The 16,857-nt window shown below is 41.3% G+C and overlaps 1 pseudogene; it reads left to right on the top strand.

Moving 5' to 3' along the window:
• LOC116648346 overlaps positions 1-10,399 on the top strand; it is an 80,511-nt pseudogene extending 70,112 nt beyond the window's left edge.
• Positions 10,400-16,857: the final 6,458 nt, after the last annotated feature.

Here is a 16,857-nt window from a genome sequence, read left to right as displayed (position 1 = left end):
ACACAATTGCAATTAGATAGCTTATTTTTTTATTTCTATTTATTCATTTTTTTTTGAGAGAGAGCACATGAGTGGGAGGGGCGGCGCAGAGGGAGAGGAAGGGAGAGAATCTCAAGCAGACTCCCCACTTAGCACAGAGACCAACACAGGGCTTGATCTCACAACCCTGAGATCATGACTGAGCTGAAATCAAAAGTCGAACACTTTACCAACTGAGCCAGCCAGGTGCCCTCGATTGGATATTTTAAAACCTTTTCCATCTCAGTAATTAATAGAACATTTAGACAGAAAAATCATTAAGAATATAACAGATTTTAACAGCAATAACAACCACCCTGATCTAACTGATATTTAATAGAACATTATACCTAACACCTGGAAAATCTTTTCAGACCTACTTGAAACATTCCCCAAGACAGACTACATGCTGGGTCATAAAGTAAGTCTTCATAAATTTCAAAGGATCAAAAATTATGTTCTCTACTCATGACAGTATTAAATTAGAAACTAATAGTAATAAGATATCTAGAAAATGGCAGGATATTAAAAAATTAAGCAAGACATTTCTAAATAATCCATATAAGTCAAAGAATAAATCACAAGAGAAATTAGAAAATAGTTGGAAATAAATGAAAGCGAAGATACAATATATCAAAATTTGGGGGGATACAATTAAAACAGTGCTTGAAATGAAAATTATAGCATGAAATGCCCACATTTTTTTAAAAATGGTAAATTTTAACAATCTAAATTTTCATTTTAAGGTTTTTAAAAAAAGAGAACAGAAAAAACTCAAAGTTAGTTGAAGAAAGCACACCATTAAAAATAAGAGCAAAAATCAATGAAACAGAAAATGGAAATAACAAAAGAGAAAAGATCAATAAAATTAAAAACCTTTAGTTAGACCAAATAAGAAAAGAACAGGGTACACACAAATTACCAATATCAGGAATGAAGAGGGGGTATTACTATGATCCTACTGGCTTTAAAAGGATATAATGAAAAACTTCATGTCGATAAACTGGACATTTTAGTTGAACTGGAAAAATTCCTCAAACAACACAACTCACAAAGACAGACTCAGAAGAAACAGAAAACCAGAACAGTCCTATACCTAATAAAGAAATTAAATGTGTAATCAAAATCAATTAATCAAACAAACAGATCTTTCCACAAGGAAAACTTCAGACCCAAATGATTTTACTGGTGAATTAAAACCAGAATTAGAGAACTGAAGAGGAAGGAACAGTTTCCAACTCATTTCTTATGGTCAGCATAATCCTGATACCAAAACTTGACAAGGACATTATAAGAAAAGATGCAAACATGCTCAATAAAATATTGGCACAAAGAATCCAGAAATATTTTTAAAAGATAATATATCATCACCCTGTGAGATTTATCTGAAGGCTGCAAGATTATTTAAACATTCAAAAAATCAATGTAATTTGGCATATTAATATACCAAATATGAGAATAAAGGAAAAATCATAGGATAATTTCCACAGAGACAGAAAAATCATTTGGAAAAAGATGCATTCTCATAGAGAATAATGAAATTCCTTAGCAAACAGGAATAGATAGGACTTCTTCAATCTTGTAAAGGACCTCTATGACAATCTACAAAATCATAAAAAATGGTATAAGGGAGGGAAATGATTTTCCCTCTATTCTGAGTTCTTGTCTGAGACACCTGTAATAAAAGACAGATTATCAAGAGAAAAATAAACAGAAGTTTATTAACATGTATACGTGGGAGATACTTAAGGAAAAATGAGCAGCTCTCTGAGGTTTCTCAGAATTTAGATTTATATACCATCTTAATAAGTGAAAAGGAGGAGAGATATAGGCCTATTGGGGGATGTAAATGATTTTTAGGAAAGGTGGATGCATGCTCAGAAGAATAGATGGTAGGATGACAGTTTGGGTCAGATTATCTGGGTGTGGTGTTGACTCTAGTCTCCTCTCCTGTTATAAGACTCCATCTTTCCTGGTTGAAGAAACTCCCCAAAGACGGCATTTATGTCAACTGAATTCCTTTTGGAGGATTTGTCTTCAGGCAGATAAGGGAAGTTCAGAGAAAGCATCTCCTTGCATGTGCTGTTTTTCAAGTGTCTACAGCTCAAAATAATCAATAAAGCAAAGTGGCATATTCTGCTACCCTTCAAAATCCTTTCCTCCAAAGCCAGGGCAAGTATATTGAAGTACACTTCTCTTCAAATTGTACTGGAGATCTTAATACAGTAAGGTAAGGAAAATAAATGAAAGACATTAAGATTAGAAGATAGAGTAAAGCTATGATTATTCACAGATGACATGATGATGTACTTAAGGAGCCCATAAACCAAATAAGTGAACCTTGCATGATATGAGATCAATATACAAAAGTCTATTGTAGAGAAAAAAAGATGGCGGAGGAGTAGGGGACCCTATACCAACCGGTCCCTGAACTGAGTTGGATATCTACCAGACCACTCTGAACACCCACGAAATCAGCCTGAGATGTAAGAAGATAGATCTGGATCTCTACAAACAGAATATCGCAGGCGGTTGGTTCCAAGGTATGAAGCGGGGTGCCATGATTCCGCAGGCACACATCAGAAGATAAACGGAAGGGGGAGGGAGCCGTTCGGATCCTGCACCGCCGGTGGGTGAAAGCCTCCCATGCTGGGGACAGGCACAGACTCAAAGACCGGTAGCAGCGGGGAAAGGACTTTAGGGCAGCCCCCCAGACTGAAACCAGGAGCAGCGGGGCCACGTGTGTGAACTGGGGGCAGCTAGTGGTTTTAGAAGCACAAAGGGCAGAGATGAGCCCCGACCTGGAGGCAGGACTGGGGGCGCTGCTGAGAGGCAAACAACGCAGGACGCTGCAGTTTATAGCAGCATGGACAGAAACGGAGACGGTGTGGCCTGGAGAGCTCACTGAAGAACAGACTGCAGTCTCTCTGCTCTGAGGCAGAGGGTGGGAAACGGTCTCTTCTGCTCTGACTCTCGGAAGAGATGCAGAAAGCCGCCAGAGGACAAAAGCCCCCCAAAACCGGTTTTCACTGAGCCCATCCCCTCCCCACAGGGAGCAGGGCAACTCCACCCAAACAGGGTTGCCTGAGTAACAGCATGGAAGGCCCCTCCCCCAGAAGACAGGCTGGGAGAACAGGAGGCCTACAACCCTAAGGTCCCTACAAAACAGGTGCATCTTACTTGGGTTGTGGTCAATAATTTGGACTCACCCCTCAACAGAATGACTAGGAGGAGGAACCCCCCAAAAAGGAAAGACTCAGATTGTGACTTCTGCCACAGATTTACAAATGGATACAGATATAACCAAGATGTCAAAAATGGACTTCAGGGTAACAGTTATGAAGACGACAGCTAGAATGGAGAAATTGATTAATGGCATCATATAGAGTCTCTAAGGGCAGAAATGAAAGCTGAACTGGCAGAACTTAAAAAGGTTACCAATGAGATCCAATCTAATCTACATACTCTAACAGCTAGGGTAAACGAGGCAGAAGAACAAATTAGTAACCTAGAAGACAAATTGATAGAAAGGAAGGAAAATGAGGAGGCCTGGGAAAAATAGCTTATAATCCATGAAAACAGATTTAGAGAAATAGTGATGCCATGAAACGTTCCAATGTCAGAATTATTGGGATCCCTGAGGGGCTGGAGAGAGAGAGAGGACTAGAAGATATATTTGAGCAACCTGTAGCTGAGAACTTCCCTAATCTGGGGAATGAAACAAACATCCGTGTCCTAGAGGCAGAGAGGAACCCTCCCAAGATCAAGGAAAACAGACCAACGCCCTGGCATGTAATAGTGAAACTCGCAAATCTTAGAACCAAGGTAACCATCTTAAGGGCAGTTAAGGGGAAGAGATTCCTTACGTACAGAGGGAGGAACATCAGAATAACATCAGACCTATCCATAGAGACCTGGCAAGCCAGAAAGGCCTGGCAAGACATATTCAGGGTACTAAATGAGAAGAACATGCCACCAAGAATACTTTATCCGGCAAGGCTGTCATTTAGAATGGATGGAGAGATGCAGAGCTTCCAAGACCGGCAGAAACTGAAAGAATATGTGACCACTAAGGCAGCCCTGCAAGAAATATTAAGGGGGGTTCTATAAAAGGAGAAAGACCCCAAGAGTGATACAGAACAGAAATTTACAGAGACAATGTATAGAAACAAGGACTTCACAGGCAACATGATGACAATTAATTCATATCTTTCAATAATCACTCTCAATGTGAATGGCCTAAATGCTCCCATAAAACGGCACAGAGTTGCAGATTGGATAAAAAGACAGGACCCATCCATATGCTGTCTACAAGAGACTCATTTTGAACCTAAAGATACATCCAGACTGAAAGTGAGGGATGGAGATCCATCTTCCATGCCAGCGGACCTCAAAGGAAAGCTGGGGTAGCAATTCTTATATTAGACAAATTAGATTTTAAGCTAAAGACTGTAGTTAGAGACACAGAAGGACACTATACCATTCTTTTTTTTTTTTTAAGATTTTATTTATTTATTTGACAGAGAGAGACACAGCGAGAGAGGGAACACAAGCAGGGGGAGTGGGAGAGGGAGAAGCAGGCTTCCCGCCGAGCAGGGAGCCCGATGCGGGGCTTGATCCCAGGACCCTGGGATCATGACCTGAGCCTAAGGCAGACGCTTAACGACTGAGCCACCCAGGCGCCCCTGACACTATACCATTCTTAAAGGGTCTATCCAACAAGAAGATCTAACAATTGTAAATATCTACACCCCCAACATGGAAGCAGTCACCTACATAAGCCAACTGTTAACCAAAATAAAGAGTCATATTGACAATAATACGTTAATTGTAGGAGACCTCAATACTCCACTCTCAGCAATAGACAGATCATCTAAGAAGAAAATCAACAAAGAAAAAGAGCTTTGAATGGCACACTGGACCAGATGGACCTCATAGATATATACAGAACATTCCACCCTAAAACAACAGAAACTCATTCTTCTCGAGCACACATGGAACTTTCTCCAGAATAGACCACATACTGGGTCACAAATCAGGTCTCAACCGATACCAAAAGACTGAGATTATTCCCTGCATATTTCTCAGACCATAAGGCTTTAAAGCTGGAAATCAATCACAAGAAAAAATTTGGAAGAAATTCAAACACTTGGAAGCTAAAGACCACTCTGCTCAAGAATGTTTGGGTCAACCAGGAAATCAAAGAACTTAAACAACTCATGGAAATCAATGAGAACGAAAACACATCGGTCCAAAACCTATGGGATACTGCAAAGGCGGCCCTAAGAGGGAAATACATAGCCATCCAAGCCTCACTCAAAAAACAGAAAAGTCCCGAATTCACCCACTAACTTTACACCTTAAGTGCCGCTGGTGTAGCGGTATCATGCAAGATTCCCACTAACTTTACACCTTAAAGAACTGGAGAAAAAGCAACAAACAATGCCTAAGCTATGCATTAGAAGAGAAATAATTAAGATTAGAGCAGAGATCAATGAATTAGAAACCAGAAACACAGTAGATGAGATCAACAAAACTAGAAGCTAGTTCTTTCAAAGAATTAATAAGATCGATAAACCACTGGCCAGACTTATCCAAAAGAAAAGAGAAAGGACCCAAATTAATAAAATTATGAATGAAAGGGGAGAGATCACAACTAACACCAAGGAAATAGAAACAATTATTAGAAATTATTATCAACAACTATATGCCAATAAACTGAGTAATCCAGATGAAATGGAGGCCTTCCTGGAAACCTATAAGCTGCCAAGACTGAAACAGGAAGAAATTGACAACCTGAATAGGCCAATAACCAGTAATGAGATTGAAGCAGTGATCAAAAACCTCCCAGAAGGGGCGCCTGGGTGGCTCAGTCATTAAGCGTCTGCCTTTGGCTCAGGTCATGGATCCCAGGGTCCTGGGATCAAGCCCCGCATCGGGCTCCCTGCTCGGCGAGAAGCCTGCTTCTCCCTCTCCCACTCCCCCTGCTGGTGTTCCCTCTCTTGCTGTGTCTCTCTCTGTCAAATAAATAAATAAAATCTTAAAAAAAAAAAAAAAACTCCCAAAAAACAAGAGTCTAGGGCCTGATGGATTCCCTGGGGAATTCTACCAAACATTCAAAGAAGAAATAATACCTATTCTCCTGAAGCTGTTTCAAAAAATAGAAACAGAAGGAAAGCTTCCAGACTCATTCTATGAGGCCAGCATTACCTTAATTCCCAAACCAGGCAAAGACCTCATCAAAAAGCAGAATTTCAGACTGATATCCCTGATGAATACGGATTCCAAAATCCTCAACGAAATCCTAGCTAATAGGATCCAACAATACATTAAAAGAATCATCCACCATGACCAAGTGGAATTTATCCCTGGTATGCAAGGGTGGTTCAACATTCGCAAATCAATCAATGTGATAGAACACATTAATAAGAGGAGAGAGAAGAACCATATGGTCCTCTCAATTGATGCAGAAAAAGCATTTGACAAAATACAACATCCTTTCCTGATTAAAACTCTTCAGAGTATAGGGATAGAGAGAATATTCTTCAAGTTCATAAAATCCATCTATGAAAAATCCACAGCGAATATCATCCTCAATGGGGAAAAGCTGAGAGCCTTTCCCTTAAGATCAGGAACACGACAAGGATGTCCACTCTCACCACTATTGTTCAGCATAGTACTAGAAGTCCTAGCAACAGCAATCAGACAACAAAAAGAAATAAAAGGTATTCAAATTGGCAAAGAAGAAGTCAAACTCCCTCTCTTCACAGATGACATGATACTTTATGTGGAAAATCCAAAACACTCCACCCCCAAATTACTAGAGCTCATACAGCAATTCAGTAATGTGGCAGGATACAAAATCAATGCACAGAAATCAGTTTCTTTCTTATACACTAACAATGCAACTGTAGAAAGAGAAATTAGAGAATCGATTCCATTTACAATAGCACCAAAAACCATAAGATACCTCGGAACAAACCTAACCAAAGAGGTAAAGGATCTATACTCTAGGAACTACAGAACACTCATGAAAGAAATTAAAGAAGACACAAAAAGATGGAAAAACATTCCATGCTCATGGACTGGAAGAATAAACACTGTTAAAATGTCTACCCTGCCCAGAGCAATCTATACCTTCAACGGCACCCCAATCAAAATTCCAACATTTTTCAAAGTGCTGGAACAAACAATCCTAAAATCTGTATGATCAGAAAAGACCCTGAATCACCAATGAAATGTTGAAAAAGAAAAACAAAGCTGGGGGCATCACACTGCCTGATTTCAAGCTATATTACAAAGCCATGATCACCAAGACAGCATGGTACTGGCACAAAAACAGACATATAGACCAATGGAACAGAACAGAGAGCCCAGATATGGGCCCTCAACTCTATGGTCAAATAATGTTCGACAAAGCAGGAAAAAATATGCAATGGAAAAAAGACAGTCTCTTCAATAAATGGTGCTGGGAAAATTGGACAGCCACATGCAGAAGAATGAAACTTGACCATTCTCTAACACCATACACAAAGATAAACTCAAAGGGGATGAAAGACCTCAATGTGAGACAGGAATCCATCCAAATCCTAGAGGAGAACATAGGCAGTAACCTCTTTGACATCGCCCACAGCAACTTCTTTCAAGATACATCTCCAAAGGCTAGTGAAACAAAAGCAAAAATGAACTTTTGGGATTTCATCAAGATAAAAAGCTTCTGCACAGCAAAGGAAACAGTCAACAAAACAAAGAGGCACCCACACAATGGCAGAAGATATTTGCAAATGACACTATAGACAAAGGGCTGATATCCAAGATCAATAAAGAGCTTCTCAAACTCAACACCCAAAAAACAAATAATCAAGTCAAAAAATGGGCAGAAGACATGAACAGACACTTCTCCAAAGAAGACATACAAATGGCTAACAGACACATGAAAAAATGTTCATCATCATTAGCCATCAGGGAAATCCAAATCAAAACCACATTGAGATACCACCTTACACCAGTCAGAATGGCGAAAATGGACAGGGAAAGAAACAACAAATGTTGGAGAGGTTGTGGAGAGAGGGGAACCCTCTTACACTGTTGGTGGGAATGCAAGTTGGTACAGACACTTTGGAAAACAGTGTGGAGGTGCCTCAATTAAAAATAGAACTACCCTATGACCCAGCAATTGCACTACTGGGTATTTACCCTAAGGACACAGACGTAGTGAAAAGAAGGGCCATATGCACCCCAATGTTCATAGCAGCAATGTCTGCAACAGCCAAACTGTGGAAAGAGCCAAGATGCCCTTCAACAGATGAATGGATAAAGAAGATGTGGTCCATATATACAATGGAATATTATTCAGCCATCAGAAAGGATGAATACCCAACTTTTACATCAACATGGATGGGACTGGAGGAGATTATGCTAAGTGAAATAAGTCAAGCAGAGAAAGTCAATTATCATATGGTTTCACTTATTTGTGGAACATAAGGAATAACATGGAGGACATTAGGAGAAGGAAGGGAAAAATGAAGGGGGGGTAAATCAGAGGGAGAGATGAACCATGAGAGACTATGGACTCCAAGAAACAAATTGAGGGTTTTAGAGGTGAGGGGGGTGGGGGGATTGGTTAGCCTGGTGATGGGTATTAAGGAGGGCACATATTTCATGCAGCACTGGGTATTATATGAAAACAATGAATCATGGAACACTACATCAAAAACTAATGATGTACTGTATGGTGACTAACATAACATAATAAAATAAAATAAATTAAAAAAAAATAAGTCTATCATACCTCTACATAATAGGTATAAATAATTAGAATAAAATTTTAAAATAATACCATTCATAAGGATATAAAGAATTTAACTTAGGAATAAATTTAACAAAACAAGTGTTAAGACCTGTATGCTGAAACTACAAAGAATTGCAGAAAGAAATTTTTTTTAAAGCTCTGAATAAATGGACATATATAACATGTTCATGGATTGGAAGACCATATTTTTAATATGTCAGTTTTCCCCAAATCTGCAGGTTCAACACAATCTCAAACTTAATCCCGCAGCTTCCTTGTAGGTACTGGCAAGCTCATTCTAAAACTTATATGGAGATGCCAAGGTCCTAGATCAGCCAAACCAATATTGAAAAAGAACTCTGATCTCGACTCATTATAATCTACAGTATTTAAGACAGAGTGGTACTGGTGTAAAAACAGAGTCCAGAAAAAGACTCACATATTCAAAAATAATTTTCAACAATGGCACCAAAGCCATTCATTAAAGAAATAAGTCTTTTCAACAAATGGAGTTGAAATAACTGAATAAATATCGGAAAACATGAACCTTGACTCCTATTTTACACTAATACCCAAATATTAATTTGGGGTAGATCATCTACGTAAACATAAAGGCATAAACTTCCTAAAAGAAAACACAGTATAGACACAGTTGAAGAAGCAACGAAGATAGGAGGAGTCGTTTGTGAGGAGACACAGTATGGCAGGAACTGCAGGGTGAGGACTGCCCACACCTACGACGAGAAGGCCCCAGCGGCCCAGCTGCGGGACCCAGAACATTCCACCGAGCCGGCATGCCCTCAAGGACTTCGGCCGCCCCTGCCTCTCTGCGCAGCCCTGCCTACGACCAGCCGTCACCCCAGAGAGCTACCTGTGTGAGCGCGACGCAGTCCTGGGGTTCACTTCACACCAGAAGGATTTCGCCGCCGGCAGCTGAAGGTCTATGAGAAGTAGTAGGGTGCCCGACGCGAGGGGCAGAAAAAGCAGCTGCGGCTGCGGCGCTGAAGATGCAGGGCTTCCTGCAGAAGGAAGCAGCCATCATGCGACAGCTCCTCAACTTTTCATGTCCAAGGCCGCCTGGGGGGATAGGCCCAGAGGATGCCTGGCCCGCGGCCACTGCATGCCCCGCAGGCAAGCACAAGGACAAAGCACTGCCCAGCTTCTGGATCCTGTCACCGACCTCCCCCCCCAATCCAAGGCCACCAAGCTGGAGAAGCCCTCACGCACGGTGACCAACCCCAGGTCCGGAGAGTCACTGCGCATATCAGACCTGGTGCGCATGCGCTCCTCGCTGTTCGCCTGCTCCTCGGACTACGTGGGATTCGTCGGGCGCGGTGAGCGCTGCGTGTGTGCGCTGGTCCGAGACAGCCTGAGAGGTGCCGTGCCTCACGCCGTTGCCCTGGCCTTCTGGGGCTGTGGCCACCTGGGAGTGTGAGCAGAAGCTGATTCAGCAGGATGTGGCAGACCCGGTGAACGGGGAGAAGCTCCTGGACCACGCACGACATCAGTGTGCTGCAGCAAGTGACAGGCTTCCCGGGCTCTGGAGTGGCACTGCAGGTGGAGAAGTCGAGGCTGGTGATAGAGGCCTAGTGTGCGGGACACCAAATAAACGGGCTTGGACGCGGAAGAAAAAAAAATTAAAACAGGGCACTTGTGCAAATGGTAGGGTAGGTAAAGATTTCGTAGGCTGTCAAAAACAGGAACCATAAAAGAAAAAAAGACAATTGGACTTCATCAAACTAAAATATCTTTAAAAAAAAAAACCAACCTAATAAAAATTGAGAAAAAAAAACACTTCACAAAAGAATGTATGTCTATAAGCATAAGAAAAGAGGCTCAGAATTATTAGTTACCATGAAGATGCTGAGTGGTACTACCCAACCACCAGAAGGGCAAAAGAAATAAACAAAAACCTGGCCAAGACAGGAGTTGATAGGATGGAGAGAGAGCAAATGGAATCCTCATACACTGCTGGCCAGAGTGTGAAATAACACAACCACTTGGAAATTATGGCAATTTGCAAAAAAAAGTTACATATCTACCCCTCAGCCCAGAAATTCCACTCTTGCCTATTTCTTCAAAAGAGAGACACATCCCTGAAAAGACTTGTAGAAGAATGGTCTTCTACAAGAAGAATAGCAGCTTTATAGCAGTCTTCTACAAGAATAGCAGCTTTATTCATAACGGCCCCAAATTAGAAAACACCTGAATGAACATCAAGTGAATAGGTTTCATGCAGAATTCTACTTAGCAATGAAAAGGAATAAACTATTAACACAACACAGATGAATCTCAAAAATGTTATGCCACATGTAAGAAGCCAGGCCAAAAAAAAAAAAGGAGTCCATGTTTGATTCAATTTATAAAAAATTAGATCAGGCAAGACTACACTATATTGTTAGCACGGCAACTGACTGGAGCAAGTGAACTGAATGCAAAGACTGGCCAGGAAACTGCAGGGTGGTGGATATGTTTTAGTCTTCATAGCGTAGTGGCTGTGCAGGTATATACATGTGGCAAAATCCACTGGTACAAGATTATATTTCAACTAAACCCTGAAACATTGTATGTGTAAGAGTTGAATTACTAAAAACTGTTGCTTTTGCCATATTCTCTGTCTTGCAACATAAATGCAGTCAATGGCTTGAAAAGAATAGGATGCCAACCCCCTGAAGTGCAAAGATATTTTAGTGTTCAGAGAAGAAGACAATGTCTCCTGAACATTCATATGTTACACTTCTACCACACACACTCTTATTTGTCATTCAACAGCTCAGCTCCACAATCACTCTGATTTGCTCTATTTATTATCCATATCCCAAGAAAGGCAAATCTCTGCTGAGAATGGTTTCCCAGATGTCACAAAAACCAAAGCTGAAACTTGAAACATATATCTGATCTCTTACCTTCTATTAGCCCTTCTTCTTTCCGCTACACATTACAAGTTAGCACTTACGATGCTAGATTCTTGCTGCTGTTGTAATTCTAGGTGGCTATAAGGACACTCCAGGGATTTCTATACCAACTCTGCATTCCATGACAAGTTGAAAAATAATTCTTTAAATGAGTAGATGAATATACAAATAATAAATAACATCTTTCCAAACCCAAGAACATTGGGTTACAAATTTTTAATACTAGGCATGATCTTTTATTGGCAATGACCTAATTCCAGAATATATGTGTTCTTTAAACTTTCTTTCTACAACCAAGTATCAATTATAAAGGGCAATCTAAATCATGATGATTTTCAAATTTTAAGTTTTGATCATTAATATTGCCTAGAGATAACAATGTTTCTGCAGACTTCCAGTCTATCTTTTTTATACTTCATTAATTTTTGGTCAAAAACACTTTTCCATTTGAAAAAAAAGTCCATTCTTACTTTAAAGGTCAACCATTGATCACTTAGGGCAAATACAGCTATCATTGGCTGTTTTCACACAAGCAGTGGACCAAGTAGAATGAATTCAAGGATAGGAATCAGGCAACCTAGGTCCTCGTGTTGGCTGCATCATGCAGTAATGATTTAGGGCCAAGTTACAACCTATTTGAATCTCAGATTCTACAAATGTAACATGAAGGAATTGGACTAAATGTTCTCAGAGTGCTCCCCCCTCACCTAGTAAAAACCTTTGGTAACCATGTAAACCCTGGAAGGGAATTATTTCATTTCAACTCTTATAGCTAGGAAGTCTTCCAAGGGCTTGAGTGGCATAGGGAAGAGAGGAACATAGGGATGGGGGGGAGGGCAGTGCTGTGTTGGCTTATTACCAATGTCACTTGGTGAGAAGAGGGGTCTGTTTGCCCACTACTCTACTCCCACAGTTAAACCAGTGCCTGGCACTGTGTAGGTGCTCAATACACATCCCTTTGAACTGTAATTCATTAAATATGTATCAAAATAGGGCATTAAGCTAGTCAGTGAGGGCAGGCATCATATCTGTCCTGTTCGCTCCTGTACCCTGATGCCTGGAATATGCAGGTGCTCAATGAACACGAGTGGGGAAAGAAAATGAAAATATTATCATTCTCACATAAGTGTTAGCCAGGGAGCAAGAGTTTGAAATGCCAGAATCTTTCTGGATGATTTTAATATGCAGGTCAAGGGCAATTCCAACTATACCTAGCTTCTTGAACAGTCCTGGAGAACGTTTTGTTAATTTCTCCTTTGGTGGAATCCCCGGTGGGCATATCTGAGATCCCTGGGCAGTGATGGATATGGCAGAAACATAAGCAGCACCAAAAACTCTCCACATGCCCCACAATGAACATGACTTGATCTTTGCTCCACAGGTGTGTTGGGTCCAGTAATGCAAAAGTCAGTGGGTAGAAGCCAGCGGTGAAGAGTAAGGATTACTCTCCCGAGGGTGGAACAGAACTAGAGAGTCAAAATGACAGGCAACTTTCTTCCTGATGGAAGTAAACCCCTCTTGGAAGCTTTGCCACTGGTTTCTACCTAGTAACCTTTGCTTTTCAAGGTCCTGGCATCTTTTCTTTTAGAATGACTATGTTACTGGGAAAACACAAGAACAAATGGCATTTCTAGCCCTGGGGTTCTAGTCTTAGCTGCACTAGGCTAAGCTCAAGTTCTTCAGCAAACCAGTTACTATTCTGAGCCTTGGTCTTCTGATCAAATGAAGGAGTATGCATGCAAGCTCATATAACAATTTAGTATAAAAGAATAATTAGGTAGTTGATATCATTATGGTCACAGGCTAAAAAAAGCAAGATCCAACTATTTGCTGCCTATGAGAAACCCACTTGAGATACTGACATATTTAAAAGGGTTAGAAGTTAAAAGTAGGCTCCAAGTAAAAAAACAAAAAACAAAAAAACAGAAAACAAAAAAAGCAAACTTTAGGCAAAAGCAGAAATCTATGGGAGGTCTAACAGCCCCAGGAAAGACAGTCATGAGCCTGGCCTCAGGGAACAGTAAATACAGGCACTCAGAAGTCCCTGGGGACTATTTCTACCTTCCTTTCTTCTGCTGCTCTCTACCTGTAGCTGTTATTAAATCTGTCTTTCTCCAATAGGCAAGGAACACAGATGCTGGCAGCTGTCACTTCCCACAAAATTTATTGTAGGCTTCTTACGTGCCAAGCACACTTCTAAACATTTTAGATGTATTAACTCATTAAACTTCACAACAACCCTATCAGGTAAATACTATCATTGTCCCTATTTTACAGACCAGGAAACTAAGAGATAGAAAGGTTAAGTAATTTGCCCAAGGTTGCACAGATAAAAGTAGTGAAACTGGGATTCCTAGCTTCATCCCCAGAGAAACACTAAATTTCTTTCTCTGGTTCCAGTTTGGAAAACCCTGGAACAGGACTCTGCCCTCGAGTGGGTCATGACTCTTGTCCGTCTTCTCTTCCCTCCCACTAAACCAATGTGCCTAGAGCAGAAGAAGGAACGTTTTCTAGAAAGGAAAGGAGAACTGGCTTACAAATCAGCACATGGACACCACAGGGTTCTTTGAAAATGAACCAATCAAAAGAGACCTTTTGAGATGTGCAAGTTCAGAAGGCTGATGACACGACACCTGTCTCCTTGTAACCTGCTTCTTTTCAACACCAAGATTCATTATGTTTTAGAGACTCGACCTTTATATATGTGAGAAAGAGAATATAGAGATAAAGATACATATATATATATTTACATAGAATATATATGTTAACTAAATTTACAAAAAAGAAAAACTCTTTGCTTCAGTTTTTGTACCATGCTAGATGAAGCCACTTTGTAGAAACTGGGATTTTGCCATTTGTGCATCACCGGAGTCCTGTGGCATTGTGTCGCATTGTCACGGTATATTTGCATATCAGTTCCCAGCTGACAGAGACACTTGCTGCTTACATCATTTAGGAAAAGGTAAGAATTATGTTAATAGCCTGTTAGGAAAAGGTAAGACCGATGTTGATTACCTGTTAGAAAAGTTACCGCCAGAGGTTTTTTGGTTTTTTTTTTAACTTTGTATCTAATTTAGCAATCTCATTTATGCATTCTTTTCTCAGCTGAGTATATAAATCCCTATTTCTCCTCAACAGCTCTACCGTCCTCCTGTTGGCTCACCCATTGGTCAGTTAAATCAAACTTCATACTTTCTATCAAGTCTATTTGTTTGAATGTTGCCTTCACATATGGGAGGCCTCCCTTCCTTCGGTGGGGAGGACAAGATCCAACAAGAACAAAGGAATTAATGGTCCCCTTGTGACCTCCAAAAATGCCCTTGAAGCCCTTTTCAAAGACAACAGCTGCAAAAGGCTAGAGCTAAACTTTTCTAGGTGAAAAGGGGATCGGCAAATTCTAGTGAGGCCAGGCTTCTTGGAGTCTCGGCTTATAAACTAAACCATAGGTAATGAGGATGAGGATAAAATGTAAGCTAATTTCCCTTGCTCAAAGGAGACCTGGAAACCCTTCCCGGCCTGGAAAAGGATGCAGAAGAGATTTGGGACCCAGTGCCTGAAACACCCTCATGTCTACAGGGGTGGGTGTGTAAATGGTGTGGGGGTGGCAGAAAACAGGTAAGGAACACTTCATGAGACTTGCCCCCTATTTCTTATTTGGAAGTCTTGAAAGAGAACCACCTCAGAAGGAGCCCCAATCTTACAATGGGTTGAGACAGTGACAGAAATGGCAGCAGGGTAGGTTGCAGAGAGAAAAGGCCTAAGATAGCATATCCCCTAGACCCTGCACCCTGCCTTGGGGGAGATGCAGATATTCCCGCATGTCCAGTGGGGATCACAGGACAGTTGAGGGGTGAGGCGTGAGAAGGAACCTGGGGCTGGCGAGAAGACAGTGGAGGGTATAGCAGGGACCGGGACCTGAGCAGCAGCTGTTGGCATTTCCCTGAGGCCAGGTGAGACTGGGGAGGTCCGCTAGAGACCCCCTTGCCAGGATCAATGGTGATAGTCCAGACAGTGGGGCCAGTAGGACCCAGGTGACCACACCAAGACCGGACACCCCCCTCCCCCCACCGCATGGAGACACCATCCTGGGAGATTGGGGAAGACAGAACAGAAATCACACAGAATCTGAACTTGAGTTTGATTGAGTTTAAAGCCTGGATTAACTGAAAATCCTGGACTGCTAACCCGAAAGAAACCAGATCTCCTTGAACAGGCAGAATTAAGTGGGGACTTCAGACCTAAGTAGACTTCACTTTCATAAAATAAAGTTCTTCTCTACATATGTGATAATCCAGACAGTAATTCACTAGCAGAATCACAAGATATTGGAGATCGTGGTCCCGGGTTGTTCTTATCAACATCAGATCGAACCCATGACTGTGCACACTCTAAGACATCTTCTAACTTTCAAGATAGCAGTCAAGGGCAAACTCTCTTATTTAAAAGACTCACTGGATAAAAAAGCTTATTTAGTACTAGATATCTCTATTCACTGTTTAAGCAGCTTATTACTTATTGCAGCCATGAGGCATGCCATTAACCCCCAGAGCTCTTATTCTTCGAAAGTGCAGGTAATAAATTTTAAAATATTTTTCTCATATAATGGAGTGTGACTATTTTTTCTTCTGTGATTTTTGAGTTCTAGACCTTCTCTTAACCTCTAAGGAGAGGCGTGGGCTCTCCAACCACAGGCCAGAACGTGAGGAGTAGGAAGGAAGCTGGGAGCGAGCTGATGATAGGGCTCGGCAGGATAAGTGTCCCTGATGTTGCTTTCTTATTTACTATGTGGGCTTAGAAGAAGAGAACTAAGGGAAGTGCTCCCCTCTGCACCTGATGATTTAAGACTGGGCCAGTTTTGGGGCACCTGGATGGCTCAGTTGGTTAAGTGTCCAACTCTTGGCTTCAGCTCCGGTCATGGTCTCGGGGTTGTGGGATCGAGCCCCACATTGGGCTCCATGCTCAGTGTGGAGTCTGCTGGAGATTCTCTTTCCCTCTCCTTTTCCCTCTCCCTCCCACTCTGCTCCTCCCCCTGCTCTCTTTCTCTAAAATAAATAAAAATAAAATCTTAAAAAAGAGGGGGGTGGATTGCCTGTGTGGCTCAGTCAGTTAAGTATCTGCCTTCAGCTCAGGTCA

This window comes from Phoca vitulina, unplaced genomic scaffold, assembly GCF_004348235.1.
Source record: "Phoca vitulina isolate PV1807 unplaced genomic scaffold, GSC_HSeal_1.0 scaffold43, whole genome shotgun sequence".
Classification (NCBI taxonomy): Eukaryota; Metazoa; Chordata; class Mammalia; order Carnivora; family Phocidae; genus Phoca; species Phoca vitulina.
Note: the sequence above shows the minus strand (reverse complement) of the source record. Positions and strands in the feature narration are given on the sequence as shown.